Consider the following 21,455-nt stretch of genomic DNA (forward strand, 5'->3'; position numbering starts at 1 on the left):
TTTCATGGATCCAATAAGACTCACGTTTGCTTAATTGGCGTATGAAGTTACCTCCACGCCAATGTTTGGTTACCTTCTCAATCCCCCAAAAACTCAAACTCCTGGGGTTCTGAGAATGCACCAATTTGAAATGGCGAGACACATTATGAGTCTTGAGACCTTTTTTAATATTATTCACATGTTCGCCCAACCTCACATGTAGGGGTCTGGAAGTTCTACCAATATATTGGAGACCGCATCCACATTGTAACATGTATACCACCCCTACAGTAGAACAGGTAATAAGTTTATCAATCTTATATTCCTTGTTATTACTCGTGGCAATAAAAGATTTTCTCCTTTTCACATTGCATTTGGAATGTCTGCATGCCGTACACCTACCACACGCGTAGAAGCCGGATAGAAAAGAGAAAAGTCTACTTTCGGTATGCACAGGAGGATCGATAACACTAGGTGCTATCTGGTCACGTAATGAGGGAGCTTTCTTGTATATGAAAGAGGGCCGTGTAGGTAAAAGAGGACCCAACACACGATCCTGTTTCAATATAAACCAGTTTTTAGCAACAACTTTTTCAAATTTTTTTATACTGTACGTTATAATCCAGAACCATTCTGAAATTAACCCCTTCCGCTTCAGATTTTTTTACTTTGTCTCCAACCAAGAGAGATCTATCCATCTGTTGGACCAAAGATATTTCATGTTCAAGAGCAGATCTATCATATCCTTTTTCTTGAAATTTGGAGGATAAGGTTTGGGCCTGAAGCACAAAATCATCCATACGAGAACAGTTCCGCCTTAATCTTACATACTGTCCTCTGGGGATATTGCATAACCAAGACTTATGGTGGCAGCTCCCCAGAGGAATGTACGAATTCCGATCGGTTGGCTTGAAATGATTTTTTAATACTAGCCCATCATTCACTTTGATCTCCAGGTCCAGAAACACCATCCGCTCTTGACTAATATTCCATGATAACTGGATGTTTTTATCATTAGCGTTCATGGTGCTGATAAATCTATCCAAACCAAGCCGGTCACCGTCCCATATAAAGATTAGATCATCTATGAATCTATTGTAGCAAATTAATTCCTTGGGGCGGTTCCGAAAGACAGCATCCTCCTCCCAGTGGGCCATAAATATATTGGCCACACTGGGAGCAAACCTAGCCCCCATGGCAACCCCCCTTACTTGTAGGTAAAACTGATGGTTAAACCAAAAATAATTCCTAGAAAGACAAAAATCTAAACATTTGAGAATAAACTTTTTATGGCACTCAGACAGATCAGAATAAGTGGACATAGCCCACTGAACTGAAATTCGCGCATCATTGTGTCCTATAATAGTATACAATGAACCAACGTCAGCGGTTACAAGAAAACAAGAGGCCGTGATCTCTAATGATTCAAGAATTTGAATGATGTGTTTAGTGTCTTTAAGGAATGCCTTAGTTTTCAACACCAGGGGTTGTAAGAAGGTGTCAATGTACTGACCCACTCTCGAGGAGATAGAGTCAATACCGTTGACAATAGGCCTGCCAGGCGGGTTGACACAATCCTTATGTATTTTTGGCAGGCTATAAATAATGGGGGTTCTGCAGAACAATGGATCAAGATATGATCCCTCCTTTTTGTTAAGAATGTTTTTATTTTTCCCTTCTTCTATTAACCAATGCAATTCATCCTTGTACTGCAACATAGGATCTTTGTTCAAAATTTGGTAAGTATCAGTATCACTGACAAGTTTATTCATTTCGGACATATAATTAATCTTATTTAAAATAACCAACCCCCCCCTTTATCTGCGGGGCGTATGATAATGTCATCCCTGCTCCTAAGGGATTCTATTCCCAATTTGATATACTGGGGGTCCTTTACTTTACGTACTTTGAGATTGTCTAGATCGTTTATGACAACATTTTTGAAAACCTCCAGAAACTTATTATCGGTATTTAAAGGATTAAACGTAGATTTGTTACGGAGATTAGAGTGTTGATTTTCAAATGTTTTTACTTGTCTAACCGGGTTGGATAAGAAATATTTCTTCATATTCAAATTCCTGATAAACTTTTGGATATTAACATATGTATGGAATTTACTTAAATTCCTAACCGGAGCAAATTTTAAACCCCTATCCAAAACTTTTAACTCATTGTCACTTAATGGGCACCCACTTAAGTTATAAATACCTGCTCCTACTGGGGTTTTTGCTTTTTGAACTCTCCTGCCCCCTCTCCTTCCTCTCTCTCTTTTCTTTTTCGAACCTGATTGCCCGACCGGGGGGTTCCGTAGGGTTGCTGTCTCCACCACTCCTGGTGGGTAGGTGGGGGTGCAAATGGTGGATTGATAGGTTGGTGGACAGGGGGTTGCATATAAGGGCCCCTCCCAGGTCCACTCTGTGCACCCGAAAAATCCCCTCCCTCTACAGCTCCTCCATACTGTAATGGTGCATACCTATTAGACACAGGCAAGGGGTACCTAGGTTGACCACCATAAGAAGCCCTCTGATGGGAACCATAATCAGACTGGTATCCACCCTGTCTGCTAGGAGAATGATAACCATAATAGTACTGGGACTCATTAACAGGGACATCCCTGGAATCCAAATTCCTATCATGATTACCATTACCTCTACCTCTTTTTCTTCCATAATTGTTACGGGATCCCTTACTATATGCACCACCCCTAGGAGCACCACTCCTAGTGTTAATGGGCCCAGGCACAGAATATTCCAAAATAGGGGTGCCTTGGGAGCCAGGTGGGGGTATAGGGGTCATAACATCAACCTCAGTAGGAACATTGTGGGGGATATCTCCCTCAGTTTGGTTCATTTTCTGCCATTTGAAGACATTCCCCCCATTGAAATCATCAGAGTCTCTCATGAATTTTTTCTTTTTCTTATTTTGGACCTCAAAGTCCCACTTTGCTATCTTGTCCTTTAATTCAACAGAGAGTCTAATGAAATCAGGGGTATCCTTAAATGATTCAATAGAGTTCCTAATCTCATTAATCTGATTTTCTAAAATGGTCATTTTTCTTTGCTTTCGTTTCAACAGAAATTCCATTAATTCCAAACCTTTATTTAGGAAAAAACTTTCCCATTCCAACATGGAATCTCTATCAAGGAGTCCATCGTTAGGGGGAACATCCCATCTCAAACGACGTGGTATTAATCTGGCTGAAATATATTGCTGAAAGGAAACAATGTCCCACCAAGCTTTAACCTTTTTCTCAAAAACATGACCAAGCTTTCTAAAGGCCAAGACTACATCTGGGGTTTGTTCAGAAATAGGGGTACGTGAAAAGATATCACTAAGTTTAACCTCTCTATTTTCCAAATATTGGAATACATCCATATTAGCTGCTGAAATTGTAGTAAATTGGTGCAAAAATATAAAATAAGAAATCAACCAGCGCTAAATACAATAATAAAAGTAAAAAAATAAATAAAATAGTGAAAAACAATGCAGCTAGAATACTATAGGTCAAATTACCAAATCCCACATTACAAAATCAAAAAGTGACAGTACAGTGCAAATAAATAATAAATAATCAATACAAAGTCCATATAGTGAAAAATGATATATGCAGTAATCAAGAAGAATCCGCTTGTGCAGTGTGTCTTCAATCAATATATCAAGTGACGATGTGATCCCTTCACCATTGAACAAGTTGGACTCTCACCTCAACTAGTGGACCCCTGATATATCAGACAGGTCAAAAACACATGTTCCCATCAAGGGTAGATCATAAGTTTGCAGCAGACCAGACGGAAGTAATCCCAGGTAAGGTTCTCCTCCGTATCATCAGATCAATGTGATAACATATGAAAAAAGAACAAGCAAATCTAGTGCTCTCCATTGGTACCAATTTATTAAAAGCAAGTAAAAGAAAAAATTACACTCACATTTGTGTGCACTGATCTCCAGTGCTGAGTGCTAGGCAAAGAATACCATGCGTGGATCCCTGGTATGTATCTTTTTAGCCGGTAATTCTCTTTCATGCAGAAGTGATGTGAGTGGCTAATTAGCCACGCGTTCACTTGTGCGGATGGCTGCCGCCGCCTTCTCCTGGATCTGCCGCCCCATCGCAGAGCTTGGGAGCTATGCGACCGACAGCGATGGCTACCCTGAACAGAGAGAGAGGAACTGACGTCGCTCCTCTTTTAACTCTGCAGTTCCGCCTCTTTGTTTACCTGGCTAAAGCAGCTGATCAGACTGATCTGTGTCTGATCGGCTGCATGGGAGGCTAGACCCCAGATCTCTCCCTAAAGAACCTGTCACAGCCCATGCTATCACAAAGGATGTTGTTCATCTCTTGTGAGCAATAATGTTTATCCAAAAAAATAATAATTTTTTGTATAAAATAAATAATAATACAAATAAAAATATATATATAAATATATATATATTTTTTTTAAAGCGACTTCATCCCACCAAGCTTACGCACAAATGTGAACGCATACGTTACTCACGCACGCATATGTGAATGGTGATTGCACCACACACATGTTGTATTGTCACGAAATAGAGCAAGAGCAGTAATTATAGCACCAGACCTTCTGTGCAACTCTAAACTGGTAACCTGTAAAGGCGTTTAAAGAGGAAGTAAACTTCCATCACTAAATTTTACCTATAGGTAAGCCTTTAATTGAAAGGGGTGGGGGATTGTGCTTGTAGAGTGGATTTGGCGGGCAGGGGTTTAATAAGAGATTTGTGCTGAGGGCAATTTGGGGGGGGGGGGGGATTTTGTGTAAGAAGAGGGGATTTATACCGGAAAGTGTATTATGGAGGAGAGGATTTGTGCTCAGAGGGGAAATGGGGGGGGGGTAAGGTAATTTGTGTAAGAAGGAGGGGTTTATGCTGAAAGGAGGGCTATGAGGTAATTTGTGCTGGGGGGTAACAGATTTGTATATATGCACTATTCCAAGTTGTCACAGTTTATATCTTATTTTGGATTACTGTGACTCCACCTGGCCAATATAGCTGTATAACAAAGGCAATTGATGTTCTATTGGAAAAAAAGGCTGCATGTCCCTTTTTATGGTCTGTTGCAGTTTGTTGGCAGCCCATTCAAAATGAAGTCTGCCTTAACTCAATTCATGTTAACATGTGACACAGCATTAGCACAATGGCATTGAGAAGTGACAATTCAGCCTAAGGGTTATAGTAGAACTCTATCCAAAAATAAATAAAAAATCTAATATGAAGGGGAAGAATTAGGATCTCAATGCAGTTTTTTTGTTTATTGCTGTCTCTTTCCACTGGAATGGTCTCTTAAAGCAGTTGCTTTAAAGGGGTTGTAAACCCTCATGCTTTTTACCTTAATGCATCAGTGACTAGCCCCCTAGCTTCCTGTTTTACTTACCTAAGCCCCATATTTCCCTCTCTCCACGGGGTCCCGTCTCTTGATTGGATAGATTGATAGCAGCACAGCCATTGGCTCCTGCTGCTGTAAATCAAATCCAATGACGTGGGGAGTGGGGCCGAGTCCGGCATTCGTGTCTGTGGATGCAAATGCTGGACTCAGAAGCGTGTCCACAAGGTAACCCCCCAGGGGAGCCGCAAGAGCTGCCGGGGGACGGTCAGGGCCACTCTGTGCAAAACGAGCTGTACAGTGGAGGTAAGTACATGTTTGTTATTTAAAAAAAATAAAAAATGAGCCTTTACAATCACCCTAAGAAAAAAGCCCATCTACTACTTCTTTTGTTTTGTTTTTTAAACAGGAATGTTTTATTCATGAATAAAACAGTAACACAAACCAATCACAAAACAATGAAATGGATGATACACTGAGAGATCCTACAATAGAAATGTAAGACCTTTTAGGTGTACCGGGAGAATTAAAGTGGTTGTAAACCCTTACAAACCACTTTGACCTACAGGTAAGCCTAGATTAAGGCTTACCTGTAGGTCCAAGCAATATCTCCTAAACCTATATGGTTTAGGAGATATTTGCCCGAAAACGGGCACCGCTGTCTACGGCGCATGCGCCCGTAGACAGCGGCACGCAGGCGCACTGAGTGCGGCATTTCCAAGAATGGAGCTGCCGCGCGTGTCGACTCCCGTGCGCATGCGCGGGAGTGACGTCATCGCGGCTTCGCCGAATGACAGCGGCGGAGCTGCGAGACGCCACCAGCAAGATGGATGCGGCGGACTACAGGGGACAGCGGCGACTTCGCTGGCTCCTGTGTCAGGCAAGTGACACATAATGGGCTACTATGCGATGCATAGTAGTCCATTATGCTTTGCCTTTGCAGGGAATGAAAGAGGAAGTAAACCCATCAGGGTTTACTTCCTCTTTAACCAGGTAAGCTACAGAGCAAACTTCCAAAACTTGTTATAAGGAGTATCTTGATTATGACACTACAACTACATGGCTGAACACTAAGCCTAGGTTTCCACGATTGCGACCTGAAAGTCATGCGATTCTGCCACGATTTTGATATGACTTGACGCAATGCCTTTTTATTCTTGAGGTCTATGGACCTCAAGTCACATCAAAGTCAGACCAAAGTAGTGCAGGGACTACTTTGAAGTCGCTGCGACTTGAAGTCACGCACATATGAACGGTACTCATTGGAAATCGTGGGGTGCGACTTGTCATGCAAGTTTGCATTCTCAAGTCGCAGGAAAAGTTGTACAAGTGGCAATGGAGCTTAAAAGAGTCTATAGACATATATAAGGATGATTATGCTGATCAGATATGCTCTAAATCCACCGGACAAATGACCCACTTATAGAACAAAACCCAATCTACCCCAGGATACTTCCAAAGGAAAGAGAATGAAGGGAGAAATCATTCAGGGAGGATACAGAAAAATGGGAAAACAGTGGGGTGGGGAATGAGGCAAAAGGGACAGAGATAGAGAGGAGAAAGAGATAAATAGCAGGAGAGAGAGGGGAAAGAGATAAATAGGAGGAGAAGAAGAAAGTAGGAGGAAGCCGACACTGCAAGGTATACCAGGACTGTACAGCAAGTGCACCGCAGTCCCCAGCCGAGTGGATATCCAGCGGGGAGGGGTCCTCTCTCTCTGCAAACCAGGGAGAGTGGATGGGAGAAGAGTCCTGAAAAGTACCAGTTGTCCACTCCAACGATAGTGAGTTAGAGACTAAGGGATCGGCTGTAACCCATGCATCCCAAATTTTCCCTAACTTCTGAGGGCATTGACGATCAATGTATCTAAGTTTCGTACAAGGGTAATACTAAGTCTATTAATTAAATGCCACTGGGCAACAGTAAGGGGAGCAGGAAGCTTTCAGTTCTTAAGAATTGTCTTCCTAGCATTAAAACACCAATAGCTTTTGATGAGTAGACTGAGTCACTAATACCTAATAGTAGTATTTTGGGATCCAACATTATAGAAAGGTCTGTAATCGCATTAATCTCCATTACCACTACCCTCCAGAAATTATGAATAAGCGGACACTCCCAGATTACATTAAAATACGTCCCCACTGCCTCTTGACATTTGGGACATGTTTCAGAGTATGTAGGATATATTCAGGAGAGACGCTGAGAGGTGTAATAAGCTCTACGAAGGAGCTTAAAGTGAATGTCATTTTTGATGTCATAATATGGAGTATAACATTTCCCATCATTTGAGCCCAGTCTTGCCACAAAGAGTTAATCCAGCTCTGAGCAATCCTCTTTTATTGTTCAGTGAGATAAATCTTAACTTTGTCAAATCCTCCCCCTTGCTGTGAGTGACAGGTGATTTACATATCTCGTGCACTAGCCTAAGAGACATGCATTATTTGTTTAATTCCCTCCCACTCCTTTCTTCTGCTGCTCTGCAAGGATTGGCTGTTCCACACCTCAGCATGATTTGGCATGCTGAAGTCATGTGGGGACTTTTCTGGGTTTTGACTGGATGTTAGTGATCATAGCAGAAGTTCAGTGTAAGAAATACACAGGAGAAAATGCATGTTGACATCGCTGACTCCACCCACTGAGCCCTGGAAAACAGACCCACCCACAAAATCTGCATTTTTTTGGATCTCATAGTAGACAGAGGGGAAACATTTGACAGATAAGTATACATGCAGGAGGCATGTATATCCTTCTAGATAACCAATATTGCAGTAGTTTAGAAAGGATGAGAGTGGGTTTACATCCACTTTAAGCTATATGAATATATCCCTAGATGAAATAACTGTAGGAATGTACTGCTATACTCCTGCATCCCATTCCTCCTCCATGAGGGCAGGGATATCAGCCCACCAGCAGTGGAAATGGAGGGAATCCCTGTCGGTTTCACCGCTCATAATGTGGAAATAAATTGAAGAAAGTATTTTATCCACGTTACGATGGTAAGAAACCTTTCCACTCTATGTGTTACAGTAACGAGTATCGGGAACTGTGGCTGTACTGTGCGTTTCAATTGCAAATATCTAAAATGCATGCAGGAAGGAAGCTGAAAAGTTTCCTTTAAGGTAGGAAAGGGAAGTAGCCAGCCAGCTGGCATAATGTGTTTTGTAACGCCATATCTGGCCCATACACTGGGATCAGGAATGGATCTAAGATGTGGCAATTTAGGATTGCCCCACAATAAAGTATGGGGCGAGATAGTATTGTCTACCCCAAGGGCTGCCATCACTTTCTCCCATACCCAAACTATCATATGCATTGGGGTCATTGCCTGCGGTGTAGCCCTTGTCCTTTCGTCCTTCGGTAGACCAAATTAGTCAGGGCTGAGTAGGATCCCAGGACAGCAGCCTCCAGGATAACTGATGGGTTGGATTGAAGTTGAGCAAACCACCAGGGAACAGTTACTAACACTGCTGCCCAGTGATGCTTCTGGAAGCAAGGCATTGCCAATCCGCCAGAGGAAAAGGGTAACTGCAGCCTAGATTTAGCTATCCGAGGGACCGATCCAGCCACCTAATACTTACCTGAGGTCCATCTAGTTCCAGCGATGTTCCACAAGAGACTTGGCTGTTCGGGACTCCCCTACTCATTGGCTGAGACAGCAGCGCGGCCCCATTGGCTCCTGCTGCTGTCAATCAAAGACAGTGAGCCAAGAGAGGAGAGAAAGGGGGCAGGGCTGGGCTGCGACTCCGTGCCTGAATGGACACAGGGAGCTGTGGCTCGGGTGCCCCCATAGCAAACTGCTTGATATAGGGGCACTCAACAGGAGGGAGGAGCCAGAAGCACTGAAAAGGGACCCGAGAAGGGGAGGATCAAGGCTGCTCTGTGCAAAACCACTTCACAGAGCAGGTAAGAATAACATGTTTGTTATTTTTAACGGGAAAAAAAACCCAGAGTTTAGTATCGCTTTTGGTTTTCTCATAGTGACCATTAGCACTGGGACAGAAAGTAAGAAGAATCCAAACTTTATTGTTGTCACTGGAGCAGAGGTAGGGAGATCTCCCAATGGAAATGTGTTCCAGTGGCAACTGTCAGATAGAATTTCTTCTTATTTTGAAGAGACTACTATTTATTTCTTCTTGTATATGTAGTACAGGAAGTAAAGGGATATCTGCCCAATCGCGACATAGGCAGCAATAAAACCCAACAAAGTCTCTAACTCTTTTTTTGGCTTGGGTTCCACTTTAATCATTTTGGTCAGTTTACATTGCACCCTTCATTTCTGATTTTCAAATTAATAACTGATTAGTTACTGACTTTGTGGTGACAGAATTACAGAAAATAAAGACCCCCCCCCCCCCAAAAAAAGGAGGGTCTATATCTAGTTCAAGAAGATTGGACATTGGTACTATGTGTGCTCTGGAGCCAGTCATCCTGGGGAAACAAGATCGGCCCAGCCACTGCAAGCTGAGCTGCACACGCACATTCAGCGTTGTGTGATGCAGGTGCAGCGGGGAAGGGGGAAGTAAAGGGGGGGCAGGACAGTTCAGCAGCTAGTGGAGAGTAGGAAGCAGTGTGTGAGAGACACAGCAGCGGCGGTGGGTTGGAGGGGACGAGTCACATTTTAGACTAATAGCTCTCAGCTTGTTATCCGCTAATCAGAGCTATTGCTTTGTTCAGCAAGCATCAACAGTTCTGATATAAGTTCATAGTCACTGAAGTGACCATGAGCTTCTAGCAGAAGGAGGAATATGGCGTATGGTCCTGGACAGTGTTGTAGGTCTGTATGCCGTTCAGACTTGGCAGCGAAAGGGTAAAGGAAATTGAAAAATAACAGACTTACTGGCCAAATCATCAGGTGAAAATGAAGAAAAAACTGTATAAAAAAGAAAACCAATGCAGCCACCACATCTAGGGATTGGTAAGCTGCAATATAATACTCTTTTCTTTTTGGTTGCTATATAGTTTAGCACTTGGACTATGTTCAAAACCAATCATGGAATTAATATTTTCTGATATAGTATGATATGAGATCATACTTTACTGACCAAGCTGACTACACATACTGTATACTGTACCTATTATACCACCAAATTTCTGGGTGGCTGAACCTCATATTATAGAATATCATAGGTTTCTGAGCACTTTCAGGAGTCATAATTGATTTGAAGGCGTCTATTTAATTTTTTTAAAGTAGTCTTTATTTTGATTTTCACAAACATTTAGCTTACAAAGAACAAAAGGAGAAAGCCCAAACGGGCGCAAGATCAAAAGTTGCAAAAAAACTTGAATATGGTAACAAAAGATTATTGGGGTATATATATATTAGGGCTGTGGAAATTAAAGATTAATTCCTCGATTAAATCGATTATTTTTTTTTATCGATCAAAATTCTTTTGATCGGTACTCACCTCTCTGCCAGCTTCCGGGTCTTCAGGGAGTTCCGTTGGAGATCCGATGACGTCACGGACATCTAAGTCACTGGACTCTTCCCCCTTCCCCAAGTGCCTCCATCTGCTAACGAAGGGAAGGGGGAGGAGTTCGGTGACATTGAAGTTCTGATTGAATGTAACGCGTACGGAGAGGAGCTATGCATGACGTACTTACCTGTACGTTGCCCTTTACGAAGGGGCATGCGTGCGCCGGTGGCAAGCTCCGGGAGTCGGGTCACGGGTCCTGTGGACTCTACAATCATCTCACGGAGAGGAAGAACGAGGATATGCTAATGTAAACAAGCATCTCCCTGTTCTGTCTAGTGACAGTGCCCTGTGATCGGGAGCAGAGATCAGTGACATGCCACATGTAGCCACACCCCCCACAGTTAGAATCACTCCCCAGGACGTACTTGACCGCTACACTGCCAGTGTCATTTACACAGGAATCAGTGCATTTGTATAGCACTGATTGCTGTATAAATGACAATGGTCCCAAAAATGTCCGATATGTCCGCCATAATGTTGCAGTCACGATAAAAATTGCTGATAGCCGCCAATACTAGTAAAAAAAAAATATTAATAAAAATGCCATGAAACTATCCCCTATTTTGTAAACACTATAAAGACACACTATTAGATTTTCTGCTGATTTTTCCTTCAGATTTACCAAAACCATATAATATGAGATCAAATCTTAGGAGTTTCAATTTGTATGCAATCAGACAGGCCCTTGCACTACATGGTTTTGGTAAATCTGAAGGAAAAAATCTGCAGAAAATCTGATATTGTGTATGGGGCTTAGTTTTTGTGCAAACCAATCAATAAACACTTATTGCAATTGTTTTTTTTTGTAAAAGAATACATATCGGCCTAAACTGAGGAAAAAAATGTTTTTTTTAATATATTTTTTGGGGGATTTTTATTATAGCAAAATGTAATAAAGAATGCATTTTTTTCAAAATTGTCGCTCTTTTAGTAGCGCAAAAAATAAAAACGGCAGCACCAAAAGAAAGCTCTGTTTGTGGAAAAAAAGGACTTCAATTTTGTTTGGGAGCCACGTCGCACAACCGCGCAATTGTCAGTTACAGCGAGGCAGTGCCAAGTCGCAAAAAGTGCTCTGGTCTTTAGCCAGCAAAATGGTCTGGGGCTTAAGTAGTTAACAGAACTAAGTTAAATCAGTTCCCGGACTATAGAGATGGCCGATGGTCGAAGTGTTAGGCCGCGTACACACGGGCGGACTGTTCGCCCAACCTTGTCCGCTGAACAGTGTTTGGGCGGACAGTCCGCTCGTGTGTGGGCTTTCAGCGGACAGTTTCAGCGGACAGTTGGACGGACAAAGTCTTTCGGAAATTCCGAAAAACTGTCCGCTGAAACTGTGTTTGAGCGAACAGTCCGCCCGTGTGTAGGCTACTTTCGAAATGAGCAAACTGTTCCCACTCGGAAAGTCCGCCCATTTCGAGCGCGTGTACAGGTAGGCGGGGCCCGCGAGGGAGACGTCGCGGGCTCCGCCGCCTGGAATGGGCTTAAAGGGGAACCCCAACGCCGAAAAAAATCGGCGTGGGGGTTCCCCCAAAGTCCACACCAGACCCTTGTCCGAGCACGCTACCCGGCCGGCCAGGAAAGGGGGGCGAGTGAGCGCGCCCCCCCTCCTGAGCCGTACCAGGCCGCGTGCCCTCAACATGGGGGGTGCCTTGGGGAAGGGGGGGCCGCGCGGCCCCCCCACCCCAAAGCACCTTGTCCCCATGTTGATGAGGACAAGGGCCTCTTCCCGACAACCCTGGCCGTTGGTTGTCGGGGTCTGCGGGCGGGGGGGCTTATCGGAATCCGGGAGCCCCCTTTAAGAAGGGGGCCCCCGGATACCGGCCCCCCACCCTATGTGAATGAGTATGGGGTACAATGTACCCCTACCCATTCACCTGTGAAATAAAGTACAAAAAAAAACACAACACAGGGAAAAAATATTTTATTGCACAGCTCCGGGGGTCTTCCGTCTTCGGGGGTCTTCTCCGGACTCCTCCGCTATCTGTGTGTAGCTCTTTTACTAGCGGAGGAGTCCGGCTTTCTTCCTCCCCGCCGCCGGCCTCTTCTCCCGACTTCGGGGGTCTTGTCCCCCTCTTCGGTTCTTCTGCCGGGCCACCGCGCCTTCTTGTAGCTCTTTTACAGGCGGTGGCCCGGTCTTCTGTCGCCGCTGCCTTCCGTTCTTCTGTCGCCGCCTTCGGTTCTTCTGCCAGGCCACCGCGCCTTCTTGTAGCTCTTTTACAGGCGGTGGCCCGGTCTTCTGTCGCCGCTGTCGTCGCCGCCGCCTTCCGTTCTTGTTCTTCTTCTTGTTCTTCTTCTTCTCCTGGAGATGTTGACTCGACGAGCTCTCCGGCCGGAATGCCAGGGACACGCTCCGCTGCCACTTATATAGTGACAATGGGGCGGTGTCACATGGTATATGTCACATGGGTTGGTCACATGGTGACCCCGCCCCCTTACGATGTCATAGTCCCCATGTGACATCAACCCATGTGACCAACCCATGTGACATATACCATGTGACACCGCCCCATTGTCACTATATAAGTGACCGCACAGCGCGGCTCTGGCATTCCGGCCGGAGAGAGCGACGTGTCAACATCTCCTGGGGAAGAAGAAGAAGAACAAGAAGAAGAACAAGAACGGAAGGCGGCGACGGCGACAGCGACAGCGGCGACAGAAGACCGGGCCACCGCCTGTAAAAGAGCTACAAGAAGGCGCGGTGGCCCGGCAGAAGAACCGAAGGCGGCGACAGAAGAACGGAAGGCAGCGGCGACAGAAGACCGGGCCACCGCCTGTAAAAGAGCTACAAGAAGGCGCGGTGGCCCGGCAGAAGAACCGAAGAGGGGGACAAGACCCCCGAAGTCGGGAGAAGAGGCCGGCGGCGGGGAGGAAGAAAGCCGGACTCCTCCGCTAGTAAAAGAGCTACACACAGATAGCGGAGGAGTCCGGAGAAGACCCCCGAAGACGGAAGACCCCCGGAGCTGTGCAATAAAATATTTTTTCCCTGTGTTGTGTTTTTTTTTGTACTTTATTTCACAGGTGAATGGGTAGGGGTACATTGTACCCCATACTCATTCACATAGGGTGGGGGGCCGGTATCCGGGGGCCCCCTTCTTAAAGGGGGCTCCCGGATTCCGATAAGCCCCCCGCCCGCAGACCCCGACAACCAACGGCCAGGGTTGTCGGGAAGAGGCCCTTGTCCTCATCAACATGGGGACAAGGTGCTTTGGGGTGGGGGGGCCGCGCGGCCCCCCCTTCCCCAAGGCACCCCCCATGTTGAGGGCACGCGGCCTGGTACGGCTCAGGAGGGGGGCGCGCTCGCTCGCCCCCCTTTCCTGGCCGGCCGGGTAGCGTGCTCGGACAAGGGTCTGGTGTGGACTTTGGGGGAACCCCCACGCCGATTTTTTTTCGGCGTTGGTGTTCCCCTTTAAGCCCATTCCAGGCGGCGGAGCCCGCGACGTCTCCCTCGCGGGCCCCGCCTACCTGTACACGCGCTCGAAATGGGCGGATTTGCCTCCGCCTTACGTGGGCGAGTCCGTTCATTTCAAAAGTTGAGCGGACTGTTTGGCAAACAGTTCGTTGAAACAGTCCGCTCGTGTGTGGGCAAGTCCGCTCATGCAAATTTTGAGCGGACTGTTTGCCGAAACTGTTTGACGAACAAGGTTGGGCAAACAGTCCGCGCGTGTGTACGCGGCCTTAGGTATTCAAGTGGCCCAAATACCATAGTACTTTTCATGTTGGCTCTTGCACGTTGCCATCCACTCCTCCGCAGCCATGATGTTTACTAAGCGGATCCAGTCAACTCGCCCAGGAACATGAGCTGTTTTCCAGTGAACGGGGATCAAACGCCCAGCTGCATTCAAAAAATGAGGTAAAACTGATTATGGTAATGGCTGGGAGGAATAGATGGCACACGAAGCAAAAATTCTAATGCCGCGTACACATGGAATTCCGGACAGAAAAAGACCGATGAGAGCTTTTCATCCGGTGGAAAAACTTTCTATCGGTAATTCCGATCATGTGTATGCAATTCCGACACGCCAAAAATCACGCATGCTCAGATTCAACTACGAGACAGAAACTATTGGCTACTGGCTATTGAACTTCCTTTTTCTAGTCGCGTCGTACGTGTTTGTACGTCACCGCATTATAAACGATCGGAATTTGGTGTGACCGTGTGTAGGCAAGACAGCTTGAGCCGAATTCCATCGGAATTGGGAAAACCATCAGAGCTTTTTCCGAAGAGAATTCCAATCGTGTGTACGTGGCATAAGGGAGAGTCAGGCATATCTAGAATCACTTTGATCTGGGCCCTCATATCTTGCCAATATGGTTGAAGCTTTGGGCACTCCCACCAAATATAGAGGTAATTGTCCCTCAGCCCATAACCTCTCCAGCAGGCATCAGAGATTGCTGAAAAAATGCTAGCCAGGTTAGCAGGTACTCTATACCAACTTGTCAACAGCTTACAACTATTTTCCTGCATCTTTGTGTCCACAGAACTCGCACATGTAAGGTGATACAGATGGTCCAGTTGAGCCTCTGTAAATGTATGCTGCAAGTCTCTCTTCCACTCCTGTATACAGGCCGGCTTACCCCTAGACTTTGCTGACTACAGCATCTCATAAAGGACTGAGTTAGAGTGGGGAATGGGGGCAACCAACATACATAGCTTCTCAAACGGAGTCAGGGAGGATGGAAGTCTGATGGTTTGGGGTAAGCTGCGGACAAAATGGTGTAACTGTCTATAGCGCTAGTCATTCAGTGAGAAGCGGCCAAATTATTCACGGAGCCAATCCAAGGAGATAAGACCCTGTTTCTGTATGAATTTCCAGCGTGCACCTTTCCATCCCTTGCCCATGTACGAATATAGGAGAGATGTTCCCCAGGAGTGAACCAGGGGAAGCCCCCCAAAGAAGCCAGGAGAGATACTGAAGGGGACAACAACCCCTGAGCATTAAGAGTGTCCTATAATTTCAGTACATGGATGGTGACGGGACGTAAAATCTGAAAGGCTCTGATGTTCTCTAGAGCAGTGGTCATCAACCCTGACCTCAGGGCCCACTAACAGGCCAGGTTATATGTATTACCTTGGGCAGATGCAGACTAGAATAATGCAATCACTGAGCAGCAAATTATATCACCTGTGATATATTTCAGTTATCTTGAAAACCTGGCCTGTGGGTGGGCCCTGAGGACAGGGTTGATGACCACTGCTCTGGAGAGCCAAGATGAGTGTTTCAGGTTGCGACCAGCCAAGAATTTAGTGTGCACATGATGATGCCAGTTCAATACCTGCTGCAGGGCTTTTGTCTTAATACTTATGGAGGGGAGGTACCCCCAATCCCCCCGATGTCTTGGGACATTGCAAGGTGCAGGGGACCACCCTGGGGCTCTGCCTGTGCCAGATAAATTTCAAAAACAGACTGTTGAGGGCCAAAAAGAAGGACCTGGGAAATGATATAGGCACCAAGTCTGATCTGATTGTAGACAGCAAGAGGACGTAGTTTCTAGTGTGTAGTTCAGTTCGGAGGGCACAGTAAGGGGGAGAATGTCCAACTTGCAATAGTTCATTTTGAAAGTGAATGGAATTTTTAGCTCAGCCATAATATTAGGGAGGGAAATTAGCGGATCAGCCACATAATTAGTACATGATCAGCATATGCCGACAGCTTGTGTTCAATAATCCCCACAATGAGTCTCTTAATGTTGGATTCAAACAAATTATATTCAGTAAAGACTCAAGGGTAAGGGCAAATATGAGTGGGGACAGGGGGCATCCCTGCCTCGTCCCATTCTGAATGGGAAAGGAACCAGAGAGAGTTCCATTCACCTTGACCCGAGCTTCCAGGCAGCTATATAAGGCCCCTATCCATTTAAGCATTTTGTGACCGAGACCCAGCCTGGCCAGCACAGCTTGTAGATACGTCCAGTCCACCCTGGCCTTCTCAGCATCAGTAGATAGTAGAAGGCAGGGTGGATTGGTGTATTTTGTGAATTCACCCAATGGATCAGCTGGATTGTCCTGTTGGAATGGTCTCTGGTTTCCCTCCCTGATATAAACCCTGTTTGGTCAGGATGTACTACAGTTGCCAAGATGGGTTTCAATTGATTCACCAAGACCCGCGCCAGTATCTTGATGTCAGTGTTCAGCAGCGAGATCGATCTATAACCACTTGGGGCAGTAGGGTCTTTTCCTTCCCTAGGGAGGATCGTTATGTGAGCCAGCAGTGCTTCTTTAGGAATGATCGTTCGTGAGGATAATGCCGTGTACACACGATTGGACAATTTTGCCCGTGTGTGGGCTCCGGCTGACTTTTTCTTCCCAAAAGTCCAGCGGACTTAGAAAAAAGTCTTGACTCAAAATTGTCCACCGGACTCGGCAGTCCGTCGGACAATCCGCCCATCTGTGTGCTAGTCCGCCAAACTTTTCAAATGAACAGACTTGCCCACACACGGAGTAAAGTCTGTTCATTTTGAACATGACTCCAGGTAGATGGGACTAGCGAAGGAAGTCAATGTCGCCACCTCCATCGGCGAGATTTACACCTCGCGAGCCCCATCGCCTGGTATGGATTTTAAGGGGAACCCCTACGCCAAAAAAAGGCAACAGCGACAGCGACGAACGAGAAGACCAGGCAAACGCTAGTAAAAGAGCTGGAAGAAGATAGCGGAGGCCCGGCAGAAGAACCGAAGATTGGGACAAGACCCCCGAAGTCGGAAGAAGTCCTGCGGTCGGCAACGATGACGAACGAGGAAGCTGGGCTCCTCCACTAGCAAAAGAGCGGCAAAAAAGCAGAAGATAGCAGAGGAGCCCGGCGAGAAGACCCCCGAAGTCAGAAGAAGACCCCCGGAGCTGACTAATAAACTACTTTAAAAACCTGTGTTGTGTGTTTTTTATTTTTTCCCCCAGGTGAATGGGTAGGGGTACATCGTACCCCATACTCATTCACATAGGGTGGGGGGCCGGAATCTGGGGGCTCCCTTATTAAAGGAGGAGGGCGCATGTTCGGATAAGGGTCTAGTATGGACTTTGGGGGGACCCCTGCGCCGTTTTTTTCGGCATAGGGGTTCCCCTTAAAATCCATACCAGGCGACGGGGCTCGCGAGGTTTCAATCTCACCAATGGAGACTTCCTTCGCTAGTCCCGTCTACCTGGAGTCCCGTTCAAAATTAACGGACTTTACTCTGTGTGTGGGCAAGTCCGCTCATTTGAAAAGTCCGGCAGACCTCTGCCAAAAGTCCGGGCGTGTGTTGGCAAGTTCGCTTGTTCAGAAAGTCCAGCGGACCTCCGCTGCAAAGTCCGGCGAATTGTCCGGCGAATTGTCCGCCGGACTAAGTCCGCCAGATAGTCTGATCGTGTGTATGTGGCATTAGGCATTAAAATACACACACGTGTTTAGAGAGAAGAGGGAGAAATTTCCACTAGTAGGCATCAGTAAACCCATCAGGTCCCGGGCTCTTGCCCCTTTTCAAGTCCTTGATAAGAGACGCTATCTCCCCCAGATTAATCGGCTTGTCCGATTGCTCACTAATTTGTGTTGTAAGCTGAGGAAACTGCGCTTCGTCTGGATACTGCAAAAGAAGCTCCGCTTTCTGACTATGTACGCTATCTTAGAGGTAAATACGGTTGGGGGGCCCTGTGTGGTGTGAAGTTTGTGAACATAACTGGACGTGCGTTGATGCCGTAGAGCACTGGCCAGGAGGCTCCCGCATTTGTTCCTTAACTCATAAAACATCAGATACATGCCGCATCCGGGCCCGTATTCGGATCTGTAAAAGATTAGAAAGTTCCTCCCTAAGGGATTGGAGTTCTGTCGCCAGTGTCTGGGTCGTGCAATGCTTGTGTCTAAGTTGTGCAGCCCGAAATTTGGTCAGTAAGGAATGTAGTTCCCCAGTGTGTGCTTTTTTTTTTTTTTTTAGCCTGCAGCCCTGGGTTGCCCCCCCCGAATCACCTCTGTGTTCCCTTTTCCACCACTGCAGTCTACCCTTAGATTTTCAGCAAAATATAGGGAAATAGTATCAGACCTGTTTCAGTGCTACAGCGTCATCCAGCAGATTCTTATTCAAACGCCAGGTCCACTGTTTTGTGTCTGGGGACAACGAGGTGAGGAAAATAGAGATTGGAACATGGTCAGAAATGGTGAGAAATCCGATGGATGCGCTGGAAAACGACAACAGAAAATATTGGTCCACTAGCAAAAGATCGATGCGTGTATATACATTATGAGTGACAGAATGACAGCTAAAATTTCCAGCAGTGGGATGGAGTACTCTCCGGGCAGTCAACCAGATGATAAGCAGTTTAACTAAATCAGGATAACAAAAGCTGCAAGAAAAGATCACAAAGAACTCTGCTCCATGCTGGATATACCACAAACCACCACTTTGGAGGGCATCCTGCAAGTCTGAATCCTATCCCCACTACCTTTTAACCACTTTCAGACCGGACCATTTTGCTGGTCAATGACCAGAGGTCTTTTTACAATTTGGCACTGCGCTGCTTTAACTGGTAATTGCGCGGTCATGCAATGTTGTACCCAAACAAAATTTGTGTCCTTTTTTTCCCACAAATAGAGCTTTCTTTTAAAGGTATTTGACTGACTCTGCGATTTTTATTTTTTGCGATATAAACGTAAAAAGACCGCAAATTTTGAAAAAAAATGATATTTTCTACTTTTTGTTATTAGAAAAATCCAATAAACTCAATTTTAGTCATACATTTAGGCCAAAATGTATTCAGCCACATGTCTTTGGTAAAAAAAAAAGTCAATAACTGTATATTTATTGGTTTGTGCAAAAGTTGTCACATCTACAAACTAAGGTACGTTTTCTGGAATTTACGCAGCTTTTAGTTTGACTGCCAATCTCATTTCTTGAGGTGCTAAAATGGCAAGGCAGTACAAAACCCCCCCAAATGACCCCATTTTGGAAAGTAGATACCCTAAGGAAATTGATAAGAGGCATGTTGAGCCCATTGAATATTTTATTTTTTTGCCTCAAGCGATTGAATAATGACAAAAAAAAAATATATATTTTTTTTTACACAAAGTTGTCACTAAATGATATATTGCTCACACATGCCATGGTTATATGTGGAATTGTACCCCAAAATACATTCTGCTGCTTCTCCTGAGTATGGGGATACCACATGTGGTCGACTTTTTGGAAGCCTAGCCGCGTACGGGGCCCCGAAAGCCAAGCACCGCCTTCAGGATTTCTAAGGGCATACATTTGTAATTTCACTCCTCACTACCTATCACAGTTTTGAAAGCCATAAAATGCCAAGATGGCACAAAACCCCCACAAATGACCCCATTTTAGAAAGTAGACACCCCAAGCTATTTGCTGAGAGGCATGTTGAGTCCATGGAATATTTTGTATTTGGCACAAGTTGCGGGAAAATTACAAACTTTTATTTTTATTTTTATTTTTTTTCACAAAGTTGTCACTAAATGATATATTGCTCACACATGCTATGGGCATATGTGAAATGACACCCCAAAATAAGTTCTGCTGCTTCTCCTGAGTACGGGGATACCACATATGTGGGACTTTTTGGGAGCCTAGCCGCGTACGGGGCCCCGAAACCAAGCACCGCCTTCAGGCTTTCTAAGGGCGTAAATTTTTGACTTCACTCCTCACTACCTATTACAGTTTTGAAGGCCATAAAATGCCAAGATGGCACAAAACCCCCACAAATGACCCCATTTTAGAAAGTAGACACCCCAAGCTATTTGCTGAGAGGCATGTTGAGTCCATGGAATATTTTATATTTTGCCACAAGTTGCGGGAAAATTACTAACTTTTTTTTTTTTTTCACAAAGTTGTCACTAAATGATATATTGCTCACGCATGCCATGGGCATATGTGAAATGACACCCCAAAATAAATTCTGCTGCTTCTCCTGAGTACGGGGATACCACATGTGTGGGATTTTTTGGCAGCCTAGCCGCGTACGGGGCCCCGAAAGCCAAGAACCGCCTTCAGGTTTTGTAAGGGTGTAAATTTTTGACTTCACTCCTCACTACCTATTACAGTTTTGAAGGCCATAAAATGCCAAGATGGCACAAAACCCCCACAAATGACCCCATTTTAGAAAGTAGACACCCCAAGCTATTTGCTGAGAGGCATGTTGAGTCCATGGAATATTTTATATTTGGCACAAGTTGCGGGAAAATTACAAACTTTTTTTTTTTTTTCACAAAGTTGTCACTAAATGATATATTGCTCACACATGCCATGGTTATATGTGGAATTGTACCCCAAAATACATTCTGCTGCTTCTCCTGAGTATGGGGATACCACATGTGGTCGACTTTTTGGAAGCCTAGCCGCGTACGGGGCCCCGAAAGCCAAGCACCGCCTTCAGGATTTCTAAGGGCATACATTTGTAATTTCACTCCTCACTACCTATCACAGTTTTGAAGGCCATAAAATGCCAAGATGGCACAAAACCCCCACAAATGACCCCATTTTAGAAAGTAGACACCCCAAGCTATTTGCTGAGAGGCATGTTGAGTCCATGGAATATTTTATATTTGGCACAAGTTGCGGGAAAATTACAAACTTTTATTTTTATTTTTTTTTTTTTTCACAAAGTTGTCACTAAATGATATATTGCTCACACATGCTATGGGCATATGTGAAATGACACCCCAAAATAAGTTCTGCTGCTTCTCCTGAGTATG

Source organism: Lithobates pipiens, unplaced genomic scaffold, assembly GCF_037356315.1.
Source record: "Lithobates pipiens isolate NorthernLeopardFrog02 unplaced genomic scaffold, aLitPip1_a1.2 Scaffold_16, whole genome shotgun sequence".
NCBI classification, from domain to species: Eukaryota; Metazoa; Chordata; class Amphibia; order Anura; family Ranidae; genus Lithobates; species Lithobates pipiens.